Below are 25,097 nucleotides of genomic sequence, written 5' to 3'. Positions count from 1 at the left end.
TTTTCTGAGTCAGCAAATGCCCCCTGAGCAAAAGCAAATCCCTGAATTGTTATTCAGGACTTAGCTCTGGACTTAGCTCCAGTATTTCCTTTATATCCTTTACATTTTTTGATGCTTTTAAGAATATGATTGTTCTATTCTAACCTTTTTTAGTTTTCTTCAATAGGAGTATTGGTCTAAATTACCATTCCAACATCACCAGAAGGGGAAGTCCTAATCAGGTCTAATAACTAAGGATGGGAATTTATATATCTTTATAGAGATTTAGCTAACTTTGATATATAACCTTGAGCCCAAATAAGGAACTGGAACTGAGCCCCCTGAATAAAGCTAGGGTTCCCAAAGCATGCTATTTCTATGAAAAGGAGACTAGATGAGCTTCACCCATGAAGTTTTTGAAAAATGCGAAGTACCTGGTCATCTGCCTGATTTTGTGAAGGTCAGAGGAGGGGGGGAAGTCTTTTCTAAGAAAATAAACCATGAGACCACTCTACCAGTACTGTGGATGATGGAGAGTATATGAATTTATACTATCCCATGCTGTAAGATATTATTTTAATAGTTATCCATGATGGGGCACCTGTGTGGTTTAGTCGGTTAAGCAACTGACTTTGGCTCAGGTCATGATCTCGCAGTTCATGAGTTCAAGCCCTGCATCGGGCTCTGTGCTGACAGCTCAGAGCCTGGAGCCTGCTTTGGATTCTGGGTGTCTTTCTCTTACTCTGCTCCTCCCTCACTCACACTCTGTCTCTGTCTAAAAAATAAATAAAACGTTAAAAATTTTTTTAAAAAATAAAAATTATCCATGACTATTGAAATAATTTGAGGGCACACAGCAGGGGAAAAACGCACAAAATTGCTCCATGGGGAGCACCCCCACACCCCAGGATGCATTAATTCACACATATAAAGCAAATTCCCACTGAAGTTAAGCTAGTGACAAAAATTCACAAACAACATGAGATGATCTAGCATGAGGAAGAGTCACCAGACTCAACAATCTGGAGAACTGACAGTCTAAGAACTTGAGATAATAAATAATATCAGTGTATAAAATACATTTGTTAAAATGATCAGAGATAAAAGAAGTACCAGCAATCATGATAATAAATAAGTCACTGTGAGAAAAAAAGAGGCAAAATTTAAAAAGGACCAACTATATTTTTATAAATGGATATAGTCATTATCGGCATTGGAATTTAAAACTCAGTAAATGTTTAAATAGTAGAAAAGAGAATTTGTGACCTGGAAGATAGATCACTGGATATTACACAGAATGCAGATTAGAAATATGGAAAACACAAAGGAAATGTTATAAGATATGAAGGGTATAATTAGCAGGTCTAACATATATCTCAAAGAATTCTGCAAGGAAATAATAGAGTGCATCAATATTTGAAGAGAAAATGGTTTCAAAATTTCTAGAGTTAAAGTAAAGACATGAATCTTCAGACTGAATATACACCAAGTCCCCTACTGGATAAAGCAAATGAAATGGAGAAGTAGACACATTGCCACCAAAATACAGAATACCAAAGACAGAAAGAAAGTTTTAGGACACCAAAGAAGAAAAGACAATGTATTTAAAATGGAAAAAAAATTCAGCTGACTGACTATACACTTGTTATGTTGACAGTCATACAATGATAGAACAATAATTTCAAAGTGTTGAGGGAAAATAACTCTATGTCTATACACCTCTTCCCATTGAATTGTCTTCAAGAGTAAGGAAAAAGAAAATCTCTTCTAAACAAGCAATAGATACATTTATTTTTTTAATACGAAATTTATTGTCAAATTGGTTTCCATACAACACCCAGTGCTCATCCCTAAAGGTGCCCTCCTCAACACCCATCACCCACCCTCCCCTCCCTCCCACCCCCCCAACAACCCTCAGTTTGTTCTCAGTTTTTAACAGTCTCTTATGTATTGGCTCCCTCCCTCTCTAACCTCTTTTTTTTTCTTCCATTCCCCCATGGACTTCTGTTAAGTTTCTCAGGATCCACATAAGAGTGAAAACATATGGTATCTCTCTTTCTCTGTATGACTTATTTCACTTAGCGTCACACTCTCCAGTTCCATCCACGTTGCTACAAAAGGCCATATTTCATTCTTTCTCCTTGCCAAGTAGTATTCCATTGTGTATATAAACCACATCTTCTTTATCCATTCATCAGTTAATGGACATTTAGTCTCTTTCCATAATTTGGCTACTGTTGAAAGTGCTGCTATAAACATTGGGGTACAAGTGCCTCTATGCATCAGCACTCCTGTATCCGTTGGGTAAATTCCTAGCAGTGCTATTGCTGGGTCATAGGGTAGGTCTATTTTTAATTTTTTGAGGAACCTCCACACTGTTTTCCAGAGTGGTTGCACCGGTTTGCATTCCCACCAACAGTGCAAGAGGGTTCCTGTTTCTCCACATCCTCTCCAGTATCTATAGTCTCCTGATTTGTTCATTTTAGGTGATAGATACATTTATTGCACTCAGACCCCTGAAGAAGGATTTGTAAAAATGCATACTTTAGGAAACTTAACCCAGAGTAAGATGTGGGCTGTAAGAATAATCTGAGCAAAACAATACGGATAAATCAAATTAACAGTTGATTATATAAAAAAGAAAATGAAGAATCACTATTATAGAACTGGACAAAATTAAGTGAAGCTGAAAAGCAATCAAAATTAATATGGAAGAGGCTGGGTGGTAGGGGCATGTTGTAATTAGAGTCCTTACATTTTAGAGAGAAAGAGATATTGACTAATCTTAGATTTTCAGTCAAGTATAATCAGTAACTCCCAAATCAGTAAAGTAGGGTAAAGTGAGTAAAGAAAACTCAGTTCAAGTTCTTTCTTCCCATGAGTCCTGTCCCTGTACTTTAATAAAAACACTTTTTTGCACAGAAAAAGGAGAAGAATATTCAATCCAATAAATGAATGAATGAATGATGCAAATATACATACATACATACATACACAAGCAAGCAAGCAAGCAAGCAAAGATGGGGAACAAGTAAAAAGCCTAGAAAGTAGAAAATAATAAAATATGGTAGGAATGAATCCAAATATACGACTGGTCATGATAAATGGATGGGTTAAACTGGTCAAGATTGTCAAATAGGATTTCAAAATACAATCTAGCTATATGTTTTATACCTAGAGTTCATATAAAATACGATGACACAAAAAAGATGAGGACCTGAGCCTGTTGCCGTGACCATGACCCCATTTATACCCAGGCTAGAAAGGCCTTGGAAAACTTAGCCTATTCTTATAATCTGTTGGCTCCGTATACAAATGGTGATTCATGTTTACTGACCCTGTTATTTAAAAAGATTTGTTCTTCAGGCTTCCAATTTTAACACATTCATTTTGAACAGAAGCATTATTAATTCTTCAGCATTTGAGGAAATGACTATGGACAAAGGGCGTCTTTTGGGTTTTCACATGCCAATCTGGAAATGGTGCCAAGGTTCATTTACTACTTGCACCCTTCTGCAGTCTAATTCAAAATGTGCAAGCTCATTCTAGCTCAGTCCTAATGAACTAGAGCTGCAGTGCAATCAGAAACTCACTATTTGCTGCACTAAACATAATTACCAATCATTCCTTGGAGGAGACCATAAAACTACAAAAAGATTTTATTATGTTAAAGGTCTTAAACAGGGTAACTAAATATAGAACTGTAAGTCCGTTCACTGATGCTAAAACATTAAAATTTTCCTAGTATCCTATATTATTACATTTTGCTTTTAAATTTATTATTTTAATCTAATACAAATATAACACTAAGTAATAAGGATTAAATATTGTAGTTAAAAGACTGATACTTGGCATTAAAATACTAAGTTCAGCAATTATTTATTATCTTTATTATTATTATTGTGTGTGTTTTAATATGAAATTTATTGTCAGATTGGTTTCCATACAACACCCAATGCTCATCCCCTCACCCCCCACCCCCCACCAACCCTCAGTTCATTCACTGTCTTTTTTTTTTTTTATGTTTATTTATTTTTGAGAGAGACAGAGACAGAATGCTTGTGGGGTAGGGGCAGAGAGAGAGGGAGGCGCAGAATCCGAAGCAAGCTCCAGGCTCTGAGCTGTCAGCACAGAGCCCCACGCGGGGCTCGAACTCACAAGCTGTGAGATCATGACCTGAGCTAAAGTCGGATGCTCAACTGACTGAGCCACCTAGGTGCCCCAGTTTGTTCTCAGTTTTTGAAAGTCTCTTGCGGTTTGGTTCCCTCCCTAACTTTTTTTTTCCCCTTCCCCTCCCCCATGGTCTTCTGTTAAGTTTCTCAGGATCCACATAAGAGTGAAAACATATGGTATCTGTCTTTCTCTGTATCTTTCTCTGTATTATCTTTCTTATGGTAAGATGCAGGTAGAGGATAGATAGATGCATGCTCATTTCTTAAGGTAAGATTGTGACTGTTATCAACACTTAAAGTAATATCACATATGACTAGAAAGATTAATGGAACAGAATATAATTTATAGATAAAGTATAATAGATATGGGAATTTAGTATTGACAATTGTGGCATTAGTGGGAAAAAGCTAGTTCTTTAAATAAGTCATGTTCATACAACTTATACCCAAATACATTCTGCACAGAGCAAAATTTGATAACAAAAATGACTATAAGATACAGAAGAAAACATAGATTATTGTGTGTAATCTTGGAGTAGGAATATATGATGTAAAACCAGGATTATATTAAGGGAAAGAATAAGTCAATTTGACTAAATAAAAATTAGTAACATTTCCAGTGAAAACTATATATATATATATATATATATATATAGATATAAATATATATAACTTAAAATAATATATTGGCAAGAACATTTGAATATTAATTATACAGTACCTTTTAAAATTCCACAGTGAGGGATTCCTGGGTGGCTCAGTTTGTTAAGCTGCTGACTCTTGATTTCAGCTCAGGTGTTGATCTCAGGGTCATGAGTTCAAGCCCTGTGCTGGGCTCCACAATGCATGTGAAATTTATTTAAAAAATGAAATAAAAATAAATTGTTACCAGCTAAATAAATAAATATCCACAGTGACTATTTACAACTCAGTTGGAAAAGATAAACACCACTAATAGAAATACGGGAAATAATAAGAAAAGTCATTTCACATATAAAACCTACTAAGAATAAAAACAATAATCATCCAGCACATACAATAATCATCCAGCTGACAGCTCAGAGCCTGGAGCTTGCTTCGGATTCTGCGTCTCCCTCTCTCTCTGCCCCTACCCCACTCGCATTCTGTCTCTGTCTCTCTCAAAAATAAAGGGGCACCTGGGTGGATCAGTCGGTTAAGTGTCCAACTCATGGTTTTGGCTCAGGTCATGATCTCACGGTTTCATGAGTTCAAGCCCCACATCTGGCTCAGTGCTGACAGTGCAGAGCCTGCATGGGATCTCCCTTTGCTCCTCCTGCACTTGTGCTGTCTCTGTCTCTCTCAAAATAAATAAATAAACTTAAAAATTTTATTTAAAAAAGTTGTAAGTAAAAAAAGCAGTGGTATACTACTTTTTACCTATAATTTTCACAAAGATCAAAAAGCTTGTTTAATATTACTCATTGGCAGGATGTAGAGGTACATGTGCTCTTAAAACCTGGGGATGCAAATTTAAATTAATTGTAACTGATATAGCAAAATTTAGCCACATAAATAATTTTTATCAGATTTATTTATTTATTTATTTATTTTTATCAGATTTATTTATTTATTTATCACATTTCACATTGCATTATTTATAATAATTTACATGTAGCAAAGTATATTATTTTAAAATGTATAATTTGATGAGGTTTTTTTTTTAGTTTATTTATTTTGAGAGAGAGAGAGAGAGCATGAGTGGGGCAGGGCAGAGAGAAAGGGAGACAGAGGGAATCCCAAGCAGGCTCTGTGTTGTGAGCGCAAAGACCCATGAGGGGCTCAAACTCACAAACTATGAGATGACCTGAGTCGAAACCAAGAGTCAGATGCTTAACTGACTAAGGTACCCAGGCGCCCCTAATTTGATGAGGTTTAACAAACACATACAGTTATATAACCATCACTACAATCAAAATTTCCATTTTCATCATCCCCAAAAGTTTCCTCCTGCCTACTTGAAGTAACTCCTTTTCCTTCATTCCCAGCCTTAGGCAATCATCAATATGTTTTCTGGCCCTATAGTTTTGCCTTTTATAAAATATCCTCACCACTTATATCTGGTGTCTTTCATTTATCATAATTCTTTTGATTGTTGTTGTATGTAGAAGTATGACTAGCATTCCATTGTATGGATGTGCCTATCCATTCATGACTTGGGCATTTGAGTCCAGTCTTGGGGGTACCTGGGTGGCTCAGTCGGCTAAGCAGCCAACTCTTGGTTTCAACTCAGGTCACAATCTCATGGTTTGTGGGTTCTAGGCCTGCATCGGGGTCCGTGCTAACAGTGCAGAGTCTGTTTGGGATTCTCTCTCTCTCTGCCTCTCCCCTGCTCATGCTTTCTCTCTCTCTGCAAATAAATAAATAAACTTAAAAAATATTTGAATCCAGTCTGGGGTCATTATCAGTATCTTCTATAAATTTTCTATAAATATACATGGGCAATTATTAGTGGGACATATATTTTCATTTTTCACTGGTAAATATCCAGAAGTGAAATTACAGATTTCTATAGTACATGTATGTTTAACTTTATAAGGTACTGCCATACTTCTTTCCAGAGTGGTTTTATCATTTTTTTTCATTCATACCAGATATTTAGAGCATTTCAGTTACTCCATATCCTCACTAACTTTTGGTATTGTTGATCTTTTTTTTTTACTTTTTTAATGTGTATTTATTTTTGAAGGAGAGAGAGACAGAGCATCAGCAGAGGAGGGGCAGGGAGAGAGGGAGACATAGAATCTGAAGCAAGCTCCAAGCTCCAAGCAGTCAGCACAGAGCCCCACACAGGACTCGAAACCCCGGACCCATGAGATCATGACCTGAGCCAAAGTCGGACATTCAGCTGACTGAGCCACCCAGGCGCCCCATGGTATCGTTAATTTTTTAAATTTTGCCTTCTGAGTGGGGTCTATAGTAGTATTTTATTGTGGCTTTATTGCATAATGGCCAATGATATCGAGAATTGTTTTATGTGTTATTTGCCATCTACATCTCTTCCTTGGTAAATTATCTGTTCACATCTTTTGCTCATAATTTTACTGGGCTGTTTATCTTCTTTTTATTGAGTTTTAAGAGTTCTTTATATATTCTAGATTTAAGTCCTTTACAAAATATGTATTATGCAAATATTTTCTCCCACTCTGAGGGAACAATCCTCAACTCATTTTCTGAAGCCATTATTACCTGACACTACAACCAGAGACAGTACCAAAACCTCAGTATCACTTATGAATATAGATGCACAAATTCTTAATATCAACAAATAAAATTCCACCATGTAAAAAAAACTATACACAATAATCAAGTGGACTTTATTCCAAGGATGTATAGCTGGTTCAGTACTCAAAACTGCCAATGTTTATAGCAGCATTGTCTACAATAACCAAATTATGGACACAGCTCAAGTGTCCATTGAGTGATGAATGGATAAAAAAGATGTGGGAATATATATATACAATTGGGATATTATTCAACCATAAACATAATGAAATCTTGACATTTGCAACAATATAGATGGAGCTAGATAGTATTATGCTAAGTGAAATTAGTCAGGGAAAGACAAATACCATATAATTTCACTCATATGTGGAATTAAACAAAACAAAACAAAACAAATGAGCAAAGGGAAAAATGGAGAGAGAGAGAGGCAAACCAAGAAACAGAGTCTTAAGTACAGAGAGTAAATTGATGGTTACCAGAAGGGAGGTGGGTGAGGGGATAGCCTAAAAAAGAGATGGGGAGGGGCGCCTGGGTGGCTCAGTCGGTTGAGCGTCCAACTTTCGGCTCAGGTCATGATCTCACAGTTCGTGGGTTCGAGCCCCGCATCAGGCTCTATGCTGACAGCTCAGAGCCTGGAGCCTGTTTCAGATTCTGTGTCTCCCTCTCTCTCTGCCCCTCCCCTGCTCACACTTTGTCTCACTCTGTTTCTCAAAAATAAATCAATGTAAAAACAAATTAAAAAAAAAAAGGTATGGGGATTAAGGTGGACATTTGTCATGAGTATCAGGTGTTATATGGAAGCTTTGAATGACTATTATACTGTATGTTAAGTAACTGGCATTCAAATAAAAACTTAAAAATATATATAATCCGGAATATTAATAGGCTAAAGAGGCATTTGACAAAATTGAACAATGATTCCTAATGAAAACTTACAAAAATTGGAAGTGAGGGGAAATCATCAACCTGATAAAGAACATCTACAAAAAACTTTATAGCTGACATACATTTAATGGTGAAAGAGTGAATGCTTTATCCCTAAAACAGGGAATAAAGCACATATATTTATTCTCTCAACTCCTATTCAACATAGTACTAGAAGTTCTAGCCAGTGAAATAAGGCAAGAATAGGAAATAACAAGCATACATATCATAAAGGAAGAAATAAAACTATTCATGGAAAAAATCCTAAAGAATCTACAAAGACCTTCAAGTGATAATAAGTGAGTGAGTTCAGTAAAGTTGCAGGATACAACATAAACATTAAAACACTTATTGTATTTCTTTACCCCCAAAATGAACACATGAACACTGAAATTTAAAACAGAATTCTATTTGCAATCACTGAAAAAAGAGAGAGAGAGAGAAATACTTGGGTGGAAAAGCTGAGAAGTACAAATGATGATGAAAGAAATCAGACTGTTGATGGGAATGTAAATTGGTGCATCCACTGTGGAAACCGATATGGAGGCTCCTCAAAAAATTTAAAATAGAAATACCATATGATCCAATAATTTCACTACTGAGAATTTCTCCAAAGAAAATGAAAACACTAATTTGAAAAGATATATGCACACTTATGTTGATTGCAACATTTTTTACAGTAGCCAAGATATGGAAACAACCTAAGTGTCCATCACTAGATGAATGGATAAGGAAAATGTACACACACACACATACACACACTCAACGTATATTATGAGTTCATTAAAAAGGATGAGATTGTGCCATTTGAGACAACATGGATAGACCTGTAGGGTAATATGCTAAGTGAAATAAGTCAGGCTGAGGAAGACAAAGACCATATGATTCTACTCATAAGTGGAATAAAAACAACAACAACAAAAAAACCCACAAAAACTAAACAAACACAAAGCAGAATCAGACCTATTAATACAAAGATTAAACTGATTGCCAGAGAGGAGAGGGGTGAGGGCTTGGCCAAAATGAGTAAAAGGGAGGGGGGTAATACAGGCCTCTAGTTATGAAATGAACAAGTTATGGGAATAAAAGGCACAGCAGAAAGAATACAGTAAATGTTATTGAAATAGCAATGTTAATAGGACAGATGGTAGCTACACTTGTAGTGAATATAGTATCATGTCAAGCATAAACTTGTCAAATTAACTTGTACACCTGAAACTAATGTAATATAATGTGTCAACTGTACTCAAATAAAAAAATCTTTGGGGGAAAATCATGATAAAAATAAACAAATTTAGTTACCAAAAAAAAAAAAAATGTATATATAGACAGTGGAATATAACTCAGCCATAACAGAGAATGAAATCTTGCCATTTGCAACATCATTGATGAATCTAGAGGGTATAATGTTAAGTGAAATAAGTCAGTCAGAGAAAGGTAAATATCATATAACTTCACTCATGTGTGAAATGTAAGAAAAAAACAAATTAAAAAAAAGAGAAAAACAAAACACACAGACTCTTTTTTTCCCCTGTATTAACTCAATTTATTTTTTTTCAATATATGAATTTTATTGTCAAATTGGTTTCCATACAACACCCAGTGCTCATCCCAAAAGGTGCCCTCCTCAATACCCATCACCCCCCCTCCCCTCCCTCCCACCCCCCATCAACCCTCAGTTTGTTCTCAGTTTTTAACAGTCTCTTATGCTTTGGCTCTCTCCCACTCTAACTTCTTTTCTTTTTTCCTTCCCCTCCCCCATGGGTTTCTGTTATTTCTCAGGATCCACATAAGAGTGAAACCATATGGTATCTGTCTTTCTCTGTATGGCTTATTTCACTTAGCATCACACTCTCCAGTTCCACCCGCGTTGCTACAAAGGGCCATATTTCATTCTTTCTCATTGCCACGTAGTACTCCATTGTGTATATAAACCACAATTTCTTTATCGATTCATCAGTTGATGGACATTTAGGCCCTTTCCATAATGTGGCTATTGTTGAGAGTGCTGCTATAAACATTGGGGTATAAGTGCCCCTATGCATCAGTACTCCTGTATCCCTTGGGTAAATTCTTAGCAGTGCTATTGCTGGGTCATAGGGTAGGTCTATTTTTAATTTTCTGAGGAACCTCCACACTGTTTTCCAGAGTGGTTGCACCAATTTGCATTCCCACCAACAGTGCAAGAGGGTTCCCGTTTCTCCACATCCTCTCCAGCATCTCTAGTCTCCTGATTTGTTCATTTTGGCCACTCTGAGTGGCGAAAAAACACAGACTCTTAAGTGTAGAGAACAAATTGGTAGTTGCCAGAGGGGAGGTGGGTAGGGGGATGAGTGAAATAGGGGGAAGGGATTAAGAGTAATCTTATCATGATGAGCAGTGAGTAATGTATAGAATTGTTGAATCATTATGTTGTATACCTGAAACTAATATAACATTGTATGTTAATTGTACTTGGATTAAAAAAGATATCAGTAAGTGAAGAGGTATAAGACGTTTATGGATTGGAGGAAAGAACATAGTCAATTCTCCCCAAATTAATACTCTGATTTAACACAATTCCCATCAAAACCTCAGCAAGAAATTTTATAGATATAGGCAAGATTCTTCTAAGATTTTTATGGAAGACTAACTAGAATGGCTAAGACAATCAAGATAGATTGGTATTTTTGAGGCACAGACACATAGATTAATGGAACAGAAGAGGGTAACCCCCAAAATACCAACACACATATGCCTGAGTTTTGACAAATGTGCAGATGCAATTCAATGTAGGAGAGATAGCCTTTAAACAATGGTTATGGAGAAAATGGACACCCATAGGTTAAAAAAGAAACATATCTTGATCTACATTTTACACGTTATGATAAGTACTGTGTAAACATAAAGCTTAATGGAAACATAAAACTATAACACTTTTTTAGGCAGGGGGGAAGGAAAAAAAGTCTTCAGGATCTAGGACTAGGCCAAGAGTTCTTAGACTTGTCACTGAAGCACAATCCATAATGGAAAAATGAAAAACTGAACCTCATAAAAATTACATGGGGCACCTGGGTGACTCAGTTGATTAAGCATCTGACTGACTCTGGTTATGATCTGACGGTTCATGAGTCTGAGCCCCACATCAGGCTCTATCAGTGCAGAGCCTCCTTGGGATTCTCTCTCTCTCCCTCTCTCTGGCCCTCCCCCACTCTCTCTCAAAATAAATAAACTTTAAAAAAAGAAGATAGTTATGAGCAACGAATGTGAAAAATTATTTGCAAACCACATATCTGACAGTGTGCTAACATCTAAAATACAAAAAGGACTCTGAAATGTCAACAATAAAAAAAATCCAATTTGAAAATGGGGGAAAAAAACCAGAAAGAGACATTTCACTGAAGAGGATATGCAGATGGCAAAAAAGTACATGAAAAGAGGTCTACCTCATTAACCATTAGTCATGCAAATTAAAACCATAATGAGATATCATTACTTATCTATCCGAATGGGTAAAGTGAAACATAGTGATAATACCAAATGCTGATAACGTGAATAAACTGGACCACTCATATGTTGCTGGTAGGATGGTAACATGGCACAGCCACTCTGGAAAACAGTTTCGCAATGTTTAAATAAATTGAGCATGCAACTACTGTATCACCAAGCAACTGCTCTCCTGGACATTTATCCCAGAGAAATGAAGAATTATATTTATATAAATACCTGTACATGAATGTTTCTAGGCCTTTTTTTGTAATAGCCTGAAACTGGAGACAACATAAATGTTTCAGTGGGTGAATGAATAAACAAATGTGGTAAATCCATATCATGGAATGCTACTCAGCAATAAAAAGGAGTGAAAGAGGGGCACCTGGGTGGCTCAGTTGGTTTAGCGTCCACTTCGGCTCAGGTCATGATCTCGTGGCTTGGGAGTTCGAGCCCCGCATCGAGCTCTGTGCTGACAGTTCAGAGCCTGGAGCCTGCTTCAGATTCTGTCTCCCTAGATCTCTGCTCCTCCCCTGTTCATGCTCTGTCTCTCTCTGTCTCTCTCTCAAAAATAAATAAACATTAAAAAAATTGGGAAAAAAAATGAGTGAAAGAACTGATACACAACAGCCTGAGTGAATCTCCAGAGAATTATTCTGAATGAAAAAAGCTAATCCTCACAAGAAACAACAAGTGTAGGTGAAGATATGGAGAAACAGGAACCCTCTTGCACTGTTGGTGAGAATGCAAACTGGTGCAGCCACTCTAGAAAACAGTATGGAGAGTCCCCAAAAAGTTAAAAATGAAACTACACTATGATCCAGTAATTCCACTACTGGTTATTTACCAAATAATACAAAAACACTAATTAGAAGCGATACATGCTCCCCTTTGTTTATTGTGGCATTATTTACAATGGCTAAATTATGGAAGCAGCCCAGTGTCTCCATCAATAGATGAATGGATAAAGAAGAAGTGGTATATATACACAATGGACTATTACTTGACCATAAAAAAGAATGAAATCTTGCCATTTGCAACAACATGGATGGAACTAGAGAGAAAAATGGTAAGCAAAATAAGTCAGAGAAAGACAAATACCATATGATTTCACTTACGTGTGGAATTTAATGAACAAAGGAAAAAAGAGAGAGAGAGAGAGAGACAACCCAAGAAACAGATTCTAACTATAGAGACAAAGCTGATGGTTACCAGAGGGTAGGTGGGTGGAAGGATGGGTGAAACAGGTGAAGGGGATTAAGAATACACTTATGATGAGCGCTGAATAATGTATAGAATTGTGGTATTGCTATATTGTATACTTGAAACTAATACAACACTGTATGTTAACTATTCTGGAATTGAGTTTAAAAACTTAATAATAGGGGTTCCTGGGTGGCTCAGTCAGTAAAGCATCCAGTTCTTGACTTCAGCTCAGGTCATGATCTCACGATTCATGAGATTGAACCCTGCGTTGGGCTCTGTGCTGACAGCGTGGAGCCTGCTTAGGGTTATCTCTCTCTCTCTCTCTCTCTCTCTCTCTCTCTCTCTCTCTCCCTCTCTCTCTCTCTCTCCCCCCCCCCCTCTCTCTCTCTCTCTCTCCCCCTCCCCTTCTCTGTCTCTCTCCCCCTCCCCTTCTCCCTCTCTCTCTCTCTCCATATAAATAAATAAACATTAAACAAGAAAGAAAAAATAATAAAAATAAGCTAGTCCCAAAAGGTTATCTACTGAATGATTCCATTTATAGAATATTTTTGAAATGAATTTTAGAAATGGAGAACTAATTAGTATTTGATTCTTGGTGAGGAGGTATATGAGAGAAGTAGAGGTAGCTATAAAAGGGCAACATAAGAAATCCTTGTGGCGATAGAAATGTTGTGCATTTTCACTTTATTAATGTCAATACCCCAGTTTTTATATTATTATGTAGTAATTCAAGCTGTTACTATTGGAGAAGAGCTGGGTAAAGGGTACACAGGCTCTCTATATTGTTTTTTGCACCTGCATTAGAATATTCAATTATCTCAAAATAAAGAGTTTAAATTTTAAAAAAGTTAAATATGCACTTACCGTATGAACCAGCCTTTCCCCTCCTAAGTATTTACCCAAGACAAATGAAAGCACTGACCATACTAAGACTTGTACACAACTGTTCATACAGTCTTATTTGTAATAGTCTACTACTGGGAGCTTAATTGTCCTTCAACAGGTGAATGTGTAAACATATTGTGGTTTATTCAAATAAATAATGGAACACTGCAAAAAAAGAACTGACCTTTTGGTATTTGATACATGCAACAATATGGATGAATCTCAGTATAATTAGGCTGAGTCAAACAATTCAAACAAATATAAAATTCTAGAAATGCACATTAATCTATAGTCACAGAAAGGAGATCAGATGCCTTCACAGGCACATCTCAATGTTTATTAAATTGTATACTTTACATGTGTGTGCTTATTGAATGTCAAATTATAACTCAATAATATTGTAAAAAAATAACCATATTCTCTGTGTTCCTACAAAATGTTGTTTTAAAGCTCTACCACAGTGTCAGCTTTGGAGTTAGAAGGCCTTGGGTGAAGTCCCATTTCCATCATTTATTAGCTGTGTGACTTTGGGAAAGTTAAAATCAGCTTCACCATCTATATAACTAAATATATGGATATACAAAAATGCCTATCTCAAAATATTGTTCAGAGGATTGAATGTAATAATGCAGGACTTGACACACTGCCTATCAACTGGCAAGTGCTCAAAAATACCCATTATCATTATCACTAACATCACATAGCGGCCACTATACCTTATCCATCCTTATGTTCCCACTAACTGTTAAACAAAAGTACATACATTCTCAGTCTTCAATAAATTGAATTGGACAAGATGGCTTATTATTATAATATGCCAAAGTACCTTTACCATTCTTCAGCATTTGAGCATTTGGCCCATTTCCAGGTTAGGTTTTGTTTTGTTTTCCTTTTTCTGTTAAAATGTAAAAAGCTATGACATGTTGGCATAATAATTACACAAGCCCTCCCTCCCACTATTTCAACTTACTTCTTGGGATATAATTTTAGGAATATTATTACAGCAAAGGGCATGATTAGAATATCAGATTGTGACAGTTATTTTGTCTAGGACACTTTCTCATCCTCTGTTATCTGGTACATATATCCCCTTTCCTTTGGAGAATATATGAGGACAAGAGCAGTCTGGAGGGCATGGTCATCCATGGTGTCCACCTTCGGTGGCATTGTCTTTTATTCCTCTTGACAGTGACTGATTTGTTGGTGGGAAGGCATGTGACCCAAGTCTGTTCAATCAGTGTCCAAGCTAGAGAGGAAAAGATAGTCGACTCTTTCTTACAGGATGTAAATCTTGGATGGTCAACAGCTCAATCTTCAATAATGTTAGCAATTCTAGTCTTTTAAAGTCATGGAAGAATGCATTTTCTCAAAAAGGTAGTCTTGACAAATATGATTAGTTTTATGATTCTTTTCCCTTAAATGTCATTCAACTTACTGTCCTGAAAGCCAACTCTCACAGTACCATCAGCAATGTATGAATCAGCCTATATCTCTTTTGCCCACCTACATATGGTTTTAGAATTTTTAAAAATTACCTTTACTAATTTAATGGTTACAAGAGTTGTTTAATTTAAGGGTTTTTGACATGCAGCCCATCTTGTCAGAGATGGTTTTTCTCAGACTCCTTAAGAAATGTAACACAATGAGGCACCTGAGTGGCTCAGTCAGTTAAGCATCCAACTTGATTTTGGCTCAGGTCACGATCTCATGTTTTATGAATTCGAGCCCTGTGTCACCCTATATGCTGACAGTGCAGAGACTGCTTGGGATTCTCTCTCTCCTCTCTCTGTGCTCCTCTCCTGCCCTGATCTTTCTCTCTCTCTCTCAAATAAATACATAAGCTTAAAAAAAAATATATATATATATATATATATATATATATATATATATAAAACACAAAACACTCTGCAGCCCAGTGCATAGTCTATACTCCTAAGTAAAACTTCTAACTTCGTCTTTGTCTGCTTGACCATCCTAGTGAGCTAGCCTGGGCAGTAAATTCAATGGTCCACTTTATTCTTTCCATTGACATCCTGGAACCAACTCTGAGGTAGGTCTGGAGTTGGCTGTGGCTCTCCTCCACCCTTTACTACTACTTACTGCAGTGGAGAAGTACAGAAGACAGAGGGCAAGCAAGAAATAGAACAGAAGATGGTTTTCAGCATTTATTCACTTTTCCCACCAAAAGTTTTATTCCCTGGTCCTGAGTTAGTGATGAGCAAAACACTGTTACTACATATCACTTATTTAGCGCCTATTAAGAGCCAGGTCTTAGGTTTATATACATCCATGTTAAGTCTCATAACAATTCCGTGAGGTTGGTGTTTTTAGGGGAGATTGAGTAAATTGCCCAAGTTCACATGTTTATAAGGGACAGAGCCAGGGTTTGATCCCCAGGTCCAGACATCTGACCTCCCTGTTACGTGATAGAGATATAGAGGTGGCAATAGTTTGAATGTATAATGCTTGACAGTGACCTTCTCCCATGGCAGGTACTGAAGAAGAACACCACTGGCACAAAATAAGTTTTGAACACAGACAGTTTTAGAGTGAAGGGAAGCATCCTGTATACCTTTTCTTGCTGTAGGGGAATTGATCAAAAGAAAAAGAAGGCATGGGTGCACATCATCTTAACAGATTTTAAATGATCCAAAGGGCCACCAGAATGAGACCCAAAGGCTTCTAAATTCCAAAACAACTGATAAAATTATTTAAAAAAATTTTTAACGTTTATTCATCTTTGAGAGACAGAGAGAGACAGCGCATGAGCGGGGAAGGGGCAGAGAGAGGGAGACACAGAATCCGAAGCAGGCTGCAGCCTCTGAGCTGTCAACACAGAGCCCGACACGGGGCTTGAACTCATGAACTGCAAGATCGTGACCTGAGCTGAAGTCGGATGCTCATCCCACTGAGCCACCCAGGTGCCTCAATAAAATTATTTTTTGAAATCAATTTAAAATATGTTAGTTATATTTCTGTCCCTCATGTGCTACATTTGTAATTTATGATTCTCTATATGAGCAATATGTTTATAAAAATATCTTTGAACCTTGGAGCATAAGTTTTCCATTTGAAGATAGGGTTATAGTTGTATATATTATCACACACAAATCTCCAAAGCTATTTCTAAGTGAAAAGACTCATGCTGTATTAAAACTTCTAGTATCTCCTTGTGTAGCAATGGCCCAATTTCTCCTTTTCAACAATTCCCTGATACCTTCCTGATATCATAACAACAAAAAGGTAGATTTAAACACAGGAAACTTTATCTTATGCTTTATAACAAGTAGCTATTTTGTTCTGTTCTTAGCCAACTGAAGACACTTCTGTAAGTACAATATATAAGAACAGTTAAGTAAATGACAAAACTCAATGGCTTCTAATTACTGTGTAACAATTTTGATAAGTTTTTCTACCAAAGTTAAGTGCAGACTTCTCCAAATATTAAAAAAAGGTGTATATATTATTCTCTTTTCTTGTTTCCATCATTTGGCTTGGGCTCTTCAGAGTATTTTTGCTGTCAGAGTCCTATGCCATTTTAAAATAAGACCGTTCACTACCTGTATTTGTGTCAAAAAGTCTCTGGGCATAACTCCTACTTCTATTAATAATTGAAAGTCCTGGTGGCTTTCTTTCTCTGCTTGTTAGTATTCAGTTCTCACGAACTTCTCTCTGTCAAAAAGAGTGAATAACAAGTTGTATATTCTACATTTTAAGTGAGCTTTGCATACGAATAGGATTATTAAAATGTTACATGAGATATAAATTCAAAAGCAGAAACAATTATACACGAAAAGCAAGAATATTGCTAATACCACTACACCCTCTATGAATAAACAGGAAAGACATGACAGATTCACTGGCTTTGCTGACACTAACAGCAGTGAAGTCAGGAGAAGGCCAGTACTTCAGTAATAATATCCTTAGGGGCCTCCCATATGCAGGTTTGCAAATAATTAACACTCGAGTTACAGAGACACTTGGCCTAACCTGCACAATATCAGTCCATATGACATTTAATAACGGTGTAATTATGCATCCTTTTAACCTTTTCAAATGCAGCTTCAATTTGAGATAAGAAAAATGACAAATCTACATATTTTTTCTATGAAATTTACATAAAGCTGAAGAGTTATATCCACCATGAATTAATATTTATAATGAGAAAATAAAATCTTTCATTAGGAACAAGACTAACTGCAATTTTACTGATTCACTTACTTCTTTTGTATTTCCATGTCATACTTTATTTTTCCTTTGTAATATTTCATTTTATTTATTTATTTATTTGTATGTATGTATGTATTTATTTACTTTTGAGAGACAGAGAGCATGAACAGGGGAGGGGGGTGGCCAGAGGGAGAGGGAGAGAATCTTAAACAGGTTCCACACCCAGCACAGAGCCCGACGGGGGGCCTGATCTCACAACCATGAGATCATGACCTCAGCTGAGATCAAGAGTTGTATGCTCAACTGATTGAGCCACCCAGGTGCCCCATTTTATTTCATTGTAAACTGCATGTCAAATTTACTCAGTGATTCTGAGATCAGTTAGTTTCCTCATCTGCACAATGAGAGTAAAATAGATGATTCGTATTCAAGTGGTATTTTACAGCTGAACCACAACATATCAAAAGATAAAACCAGAGCTGTTAAGGTGCGCATTGGAATAGAGAGGGACTTTTCCATCAGGGAGAACCCTGAGTCTCCTGCCTTACCACTCTGCAAGAACTGTAGGGAATCTAGTAAAAACAAAGCAAAGCAAAACAAAATACTTGAACTGAGCAGTGAGGCCATATAATGCTGGATCAGTAAAGCAATCCAATAATGAAATTAAGAAAACATTTCTATTTACCACAGCATACAAAAAAATAAAATTCTTAGGAATAAAGTCCTTAGAAGAGCAAGACCTGTACACTGAAAACTATAAAACATTGTTGAAAGAAATTAACAGCATATATAAGTGTTATGTTCATGAATTGTTCATGAATTGGAAGAGTTAACATTGCTAAGATGACAATATTCCTCAAATAAAACAACAGAGTGGATAAAAGTCCTATAAAAATTTCCATAGGTTGTCATAGGAATTGACAAATTGATCCTAAAATTTATATAAAAATGAAAAGCACCTAGAACAGCCAAAGAAAAAATGTTGAAAAGAAGAACAAAACTGGAGGGTTTATACTATTTGATCTCAAAACTTACGACATGTTTTCAGAAATTAATATGGTGTAGCGTAGGCATTAAAATCAATGTGAAAAAGCAGCGGGTCCAGATATAAATGCACACATGTACAGTCTGTCACTTTCTTTTAAAGTTTATTTATTTATTTTGAGAAAGAGAGAGAGTGAGAGCACAAGTGGGGTTGGGGCAGAGAGAAGGAGAGAGAATTCCAAGCAGGCTCCATGCTGTAAGCGCAGAGCCCGATGTGGGGCTGGCACTCATGAACCATGAGATCGTGACCTGAGCTGAGATCAAGAGTCAGACACTTAATTCACTGAGCCACCCAGACACCCATGGTCTGTCACTTTTTGACAAAGATTCCAAAACAATTCAGCGGGAACAGAATATTCTTTTTTAAAAAATGGAGTGGGTATAATTGTATACTCATTAAAACAAACAAATATAGACTTTTATCTCATGCCATACAAAAAATTAACTCAAAATGGATCATAGATATAAGTGTGAAACCGAAAACTATAAAATGCCTAGAAGAAAACATAGGCAAATGTTTGTGATTCTGGGTTATGACGCAAAAGGATAATCCATTTGAAAAATGGTATATTGGCCTTTGCCAAAATTAAAGTCTTTTTCTCTTCAAAAGACACCATTCAGAAATGAAAAAACAAACCACAGAGTGGGAAAAATATTTGCAAATCGTGTATCTAAAACTGGACATAGGTATGTACACAAGATTCAACTCAAAATTGATTAAAGACTTGAATGTAAGATATCAAGCCATAAAACTCCTAGAAAAACACAGAGAAACTAAACTCCTCACCATTGGTCTCTGCATGATTTTTTGGATTTGTCACCAAAAGCAACAGCAACAAAAGCAAAAATAGACAAGTGCGACTACATCCAAGTAAGAAGCTTCTGCATGGCAAAGGAAACCAACAACAAGATGGAAAGGCAACCTACAGAATGGGAGAAAATACCTGCAAATGATATATCTGATAAGGGGTTAATACTCAAAATATACAAAGAACTCATACAACTCAATAGAAAAAGAACAAATAATTTGATTAAAAATAGCCAAACCTCTGTCCTAACAAACACAGGAGTCTAATGTCAGTAAAGTAGTGTGGGAGGAAACCCAGAGTGTCCAGCATTGAGGGGAGATTAGTAAGGAGGTGAAGACCTCTCATGTGGACAATCTTTTTTGGCATTTGTCAGTACTAAGAAAGGACCACAAGAGAGGGATAAGCGCTTGAAGAGACAATAAAGGATACTAGACAGAAACTTCCCTGGGGAAGCTCTTGTTCTTAGTTTTTAAAAAGGGTGAGTATATTCATAAGCTAAAGCTTGAAATAGTTAAACTAACAGAATTTACTGCTACATTAATCACTGATAAATATGAGCTAGTTTAGTTTAGAAATATATTGCTTTGAAAACGAACACTACAAGTGGAAAGAGTGAAACCTTTGTTACGTGCTTTTTTTTTTTCTTTTCTTTTCTTTTTTTAGTAGGCTCTACACCCAGCATGAAGCCCAATACTGGGCTTGAACTCACAACCTTGAGATCAAGACCTGAGAGTCAAATGCTTCTTAATAGTAGAATTTACATTTCTCCAAACCTACTGCATTGGTGTTGCACTTTTAACACAGTTAATGCCATTTTATTAAGTCATATAATCCAATCCAGTTTATGAATAAGAGATTATATTTATTAAGAAACTACTTTATGCACATTAGAACATTATTTAAAGAAATCTCTTGAAATCATGGTGACAAGAGGTGATGATGTAAGAAACTTAGTTGAACAGAAGGCAGGACATTTTCAGTATCTCACAGATTTTTAACAACAAATTTTTGTGGAGATTTTGTAGGGTGGATATAGATAAATAGGGTACATGGAAGACATACAAAACAAAATAGTTGTCAGTGGTTGGGGGATTATGTAGCATCTTATATTTTCTCTTTATTTACATTTTTAACAATAAAATTTTTTTTAAATTTTTTTTTAAGTTTATTTATTTTTGAGACAGAGAGAGACAGAGCATGAATGGGGGAGGGGCAGAGAGAGAGGGAGACACAGAATCGGAAGCAGGCTCCAGGCTCTGAGCCATCAGCCCAGAGCCCGACGCGGGGCTCGAACTCACAGACCGCGAGATCGTGACCTGAGCTGAAGTCGGACGCTTAACCGACTGAGCCACCCAGGCGCCCCTAAAAAAATTTTTAAAGAGAAAAAAACTGGCATTTTGTATTTAAAAATCTTATTTCTCCCAAACTGTTAATTGAAAGGAAACTAATTACTTGAAGGTAAAAGTAGTAGATATAACAAAACATAATGTACTCTGAACTTGTTTTACTTTTGTAAAGGAAGATGAAAAACAACAACCTCCAGAAACAAGAGTGGGGAGCTGTAAACATGCCTTGACTGTGGTCATCTCTGTTACCCCTGTGAGGGACAGGAATTTTCCACGTGAGTCAAAGAAGATTAAGATGGTGGATGGGAGTGACAGTGAGCCACTAAGATATATTTTTAGGATAACTGAGGGTCCAGGGAAGAAGGAAACAAAATGACCCCAAGAAGTTGAAGAAATGCCCTGTCAAGAAAAGCCTTCACATTGAAGATGGGAGTGTTTGCTTGGACAGCACTGATGGGAATGACACTCAGGTTGTGAAGGCCCCAGGTCAGAGAAGTGAGTCTGGACCAGGAAAGTCAGAGCATTTTCCTGTGAGGAGAGCCAAGGGAGGACTCTGGCTAAATTGAGAACAAAGGTAATTTCCAGCATGGCCAAGGGGGAAGCAAAGACCTTGCTCCTGAGATTTGGAGGATCAGAGGAAAACAAACGTGGGTGAAGTGGGAAATGCGGTAATCCCAAAGGCTGAGGCCTAGAAGAGGAATTTCTGGACCAAAAAAAAAAAAAAACAAAAAAACAAAAGAAAAGAAAAGAGAAAAGAAAATAAAAGAAAAAAGCACTGTCACTAGGAGAGAGACAAAAAGTCCCAGGATGCTTTATATCAAAACATTGTGAAATTGTTCTTACCATTGCCTCTACTGTGTAACTCTGTGAAGCACCCCCAGCCCCCACATTTCCCTCTGCTATGGAAGTTTATGTCTCTATATTGCACCACAGTGCACCCTGTTGGGAAAGCAGCTCTGGTGGACACTGGAATGTCAGAAAGCGGAGGGTACTAACATCATAGAGGAAATTCTGCTTCACACAATTGGGCTAAGAGCATTATGCATGACGTGTTTTCTTTTCATTTTCACAAGAACCTTGTGTAGTCAATATTATTATCTCTGTTTACAGACATAAAGAGAAATGTGTGGCCAAGCTGATCAGTCAGCTTCAGTCAGCTGTGAGCCCAGGCCCTGGTTTCCCACTTAACCACACCCATAAGTGTCCTCTGATTTGGAAATGGTAATTAACTTTAGGTAAGACAAGATAGATACATCAAGTGGGAGGAATCATCTGTTTGGTATCTTTATTACTAACAGGTGTGATAAAGTTTCAATACATTGGCTAATTTCCCAAAGATTCCAAAGAGACATTTATTTCTTAAGACCCCAAAAAGCAGAAACATTCAAGTCTTTAAATGAAAAAATCACAAGTAGTATTTTTAAAATGCAGTGTCACTGTGGCTCTGGTGCTAATGGAATTAGATACACTTAGCTACATGAACAGGGCACACCATGTCCAACTGGCTTGAGAGGTTTGAGGAAATCAAATATTACTAAATGGGATTTAAAGATGTATAAAGATAGCTCTCAGAGAGGAAGGCGTTAGCAGGTTTATACCATGCCTAGATTTTTCTTTTCTCTTTTTGTATGACAGCATAGCTGTTGATAATCAAGAAAGATTACCCGTTTCTGGGGTGAAAGAAAAAAAAAGCAATCAATTACACTAAATCACGAGTATAATTTTGGGGGAAATAATAACTGATAGGAGTGATGAGGGACTTAATTAAGGCTCTAGCAAAGAATTTTAATGAACACATTCTTTCATGCATGTGTTCATTCATTCATTCATTCTTCACTCTTAGCTTCTATTGCCAGGCCCTGGTAAGTGTGAGAGAAACAATAATGAGTAGGGCATGGTCCTTCCCTCACAGAACTTGCAGTCCAGTGAGAGTGACAGACATACTTAAGCTAACTACATAGAAGCGATGGGCTTTACAAGAGCAGGATGAGCAAAGGGCTGTGAGGGCCAGAAGAGAGAGACAGACATCTATTGCACCAGGAACCTGTGTGACTGTTAAAGCACCCCAGCGGCCAGAGGCCAGACCCAGTCTCTGTAATGGCTGCCAACGTAGCAGCTGCAGAACTGTGGTTACAACGTCGTAGTAACAGTCAGAGAGCAAGATGAAGCCAGGACCGGCAGCCTCAGTGTTGTGGTTAACAGGTGTTCAAGCAAGTATGAAGAAAATGTGAGATCAAGCCACAGCTGGGTTTTGAGAGGTAAGTGCTCTATTAAATGTATAAAGAAATAACACAAGCAGGCAGGGTTGGTACTTCACTGAAGTTTAAGTCCATCTTCAAATGAGCAGGATCTCACGACTTTTCCTGTGGTTTTTCTAAGCCTTCATACTTGCCTGGATTGTAGCTCTAATTTGGAAATGATGGCAGTATTGAGAGTCAAATGTTTGGAGGTGAAAGATGAACCTTTGTGAGAAAGTGGCTGGAGTTTTGATTAACACCTCTTTTGGGACTTTCTCACCTGCTAATTCCTCATGCTCTTTTTTTCTTCCCTTAAAAATTGCAATGCCCCATCCATCCATCCATTCATTAAACATATATTGAGTGCCTACTGTGGACTACGCACTAAGGACATGTAGATAAATCCAATGCCATCACTGATTTCTGGGAGTTGAATCTTGATGGGATGGCAACTCTCAAACAATCCTGTAGGAGGCAATAAATGTGTAAAATGTACACTCACAACACAGTGGAGGAACTGACGGATCTGCCCAAGCAAGATGTCACAGTATCTGATACCTCTGAGCTAGGTTCTAAAAAAAAAATGGGCAAGAGTTTTCAAAAGGAGAAAGGTTTTCAAAGAGCTTTCCAAAGACAGCAAATAGCCTGAACCAAGATATGAAGGCTCAGAGCTGCAGGAAATGTTCAAGGAAGGTGGCCAGCTTTAGGTAAACATGGTAGTGGCAGGAAAAGAGCTAGAAAGGTAGACTGAGACAGCTATACAGAAGAGAGTAAACAACTAATTGCATTAAATCTTTAGTCCCTCTAAACTCGTGGGTTGAGAGATAATGGGGTTGACTCTAGTTGACCTTCGCTTGGCTTCTGTCTGTTGCATAAATAGCCCAGTGATTTCTAAGACAAAGTTTTGAAGCAAGAAAAGTGCCTTTGAAATGTCCCTCTGTCCCCTTTTCTTCTTCTCCTCCATCCTTCCCAAGAGTACCCTTTGCCTCTAGACTTCTTTTTAGCTTCTTTTATTCTGGTGATCTAACAAAGACTGCCATTGAGAGATTCCCTTCCTCATGGCTCTGCTCCAGGCTCAAATGAACCTGATAAACACATTAGAAAGTAACTCCCTTGTGCTCCTTCTCAGCATAATATAGTTGACTCTTAGCAGAAGTGATCAGTGCTTTATACAAATTAATTTTTGGATCTGGCAAGTACATGTATGTGTGTTTCTGTATGTGCTTGTGAAGATTTTAGGGAAGGTAGGGAGCAGATGTTTTGGGGCTGCTGAAGTCATCACCTGGATTCATACTTCACTGAGACTGAGGACCTGGCCATATATAACCACTTCCATCTCATTGGCTCGTGCGGTTGTGGTTCTATTACCCACGGTCTGGTGGTGGGTGGCTATGCTTGATTGGAGCTTCAATGTACAAGCTTCATATGTTTAAAATATTTATAATCATTACATGCTAGAGACATAATAAATTATTTACACTAGCAAAACCACCACCACAAAAGATTTCATTCATAAAGTCCCACCATCTCTTGATGAGTCCGTAGGCTTCCTGCCATAAGAATAATTGGTGTTTAATGGGATGCTTTGAACAGACTAAAGAGAAAAAAACACAA

This window comes from Panthera uncia, assembly GCF_023721935.1.
Source record: "Panthera uncia isolate 11264 chromosome B3 unlocalized genomic scaffold, Puncia_PCG_1.0 HiC_scaffold_1, whole genome shotgun sequence".
Classification (NCBI taxonomy): domain Eukaryota; kingdom Metazoa; phylum Chordata; class Mammalia; order Carnivora; family Felidae; genus Panthera; species Panthera uncia.
This window is presented reverse-complemented; position numbering follows the sequence as displayed.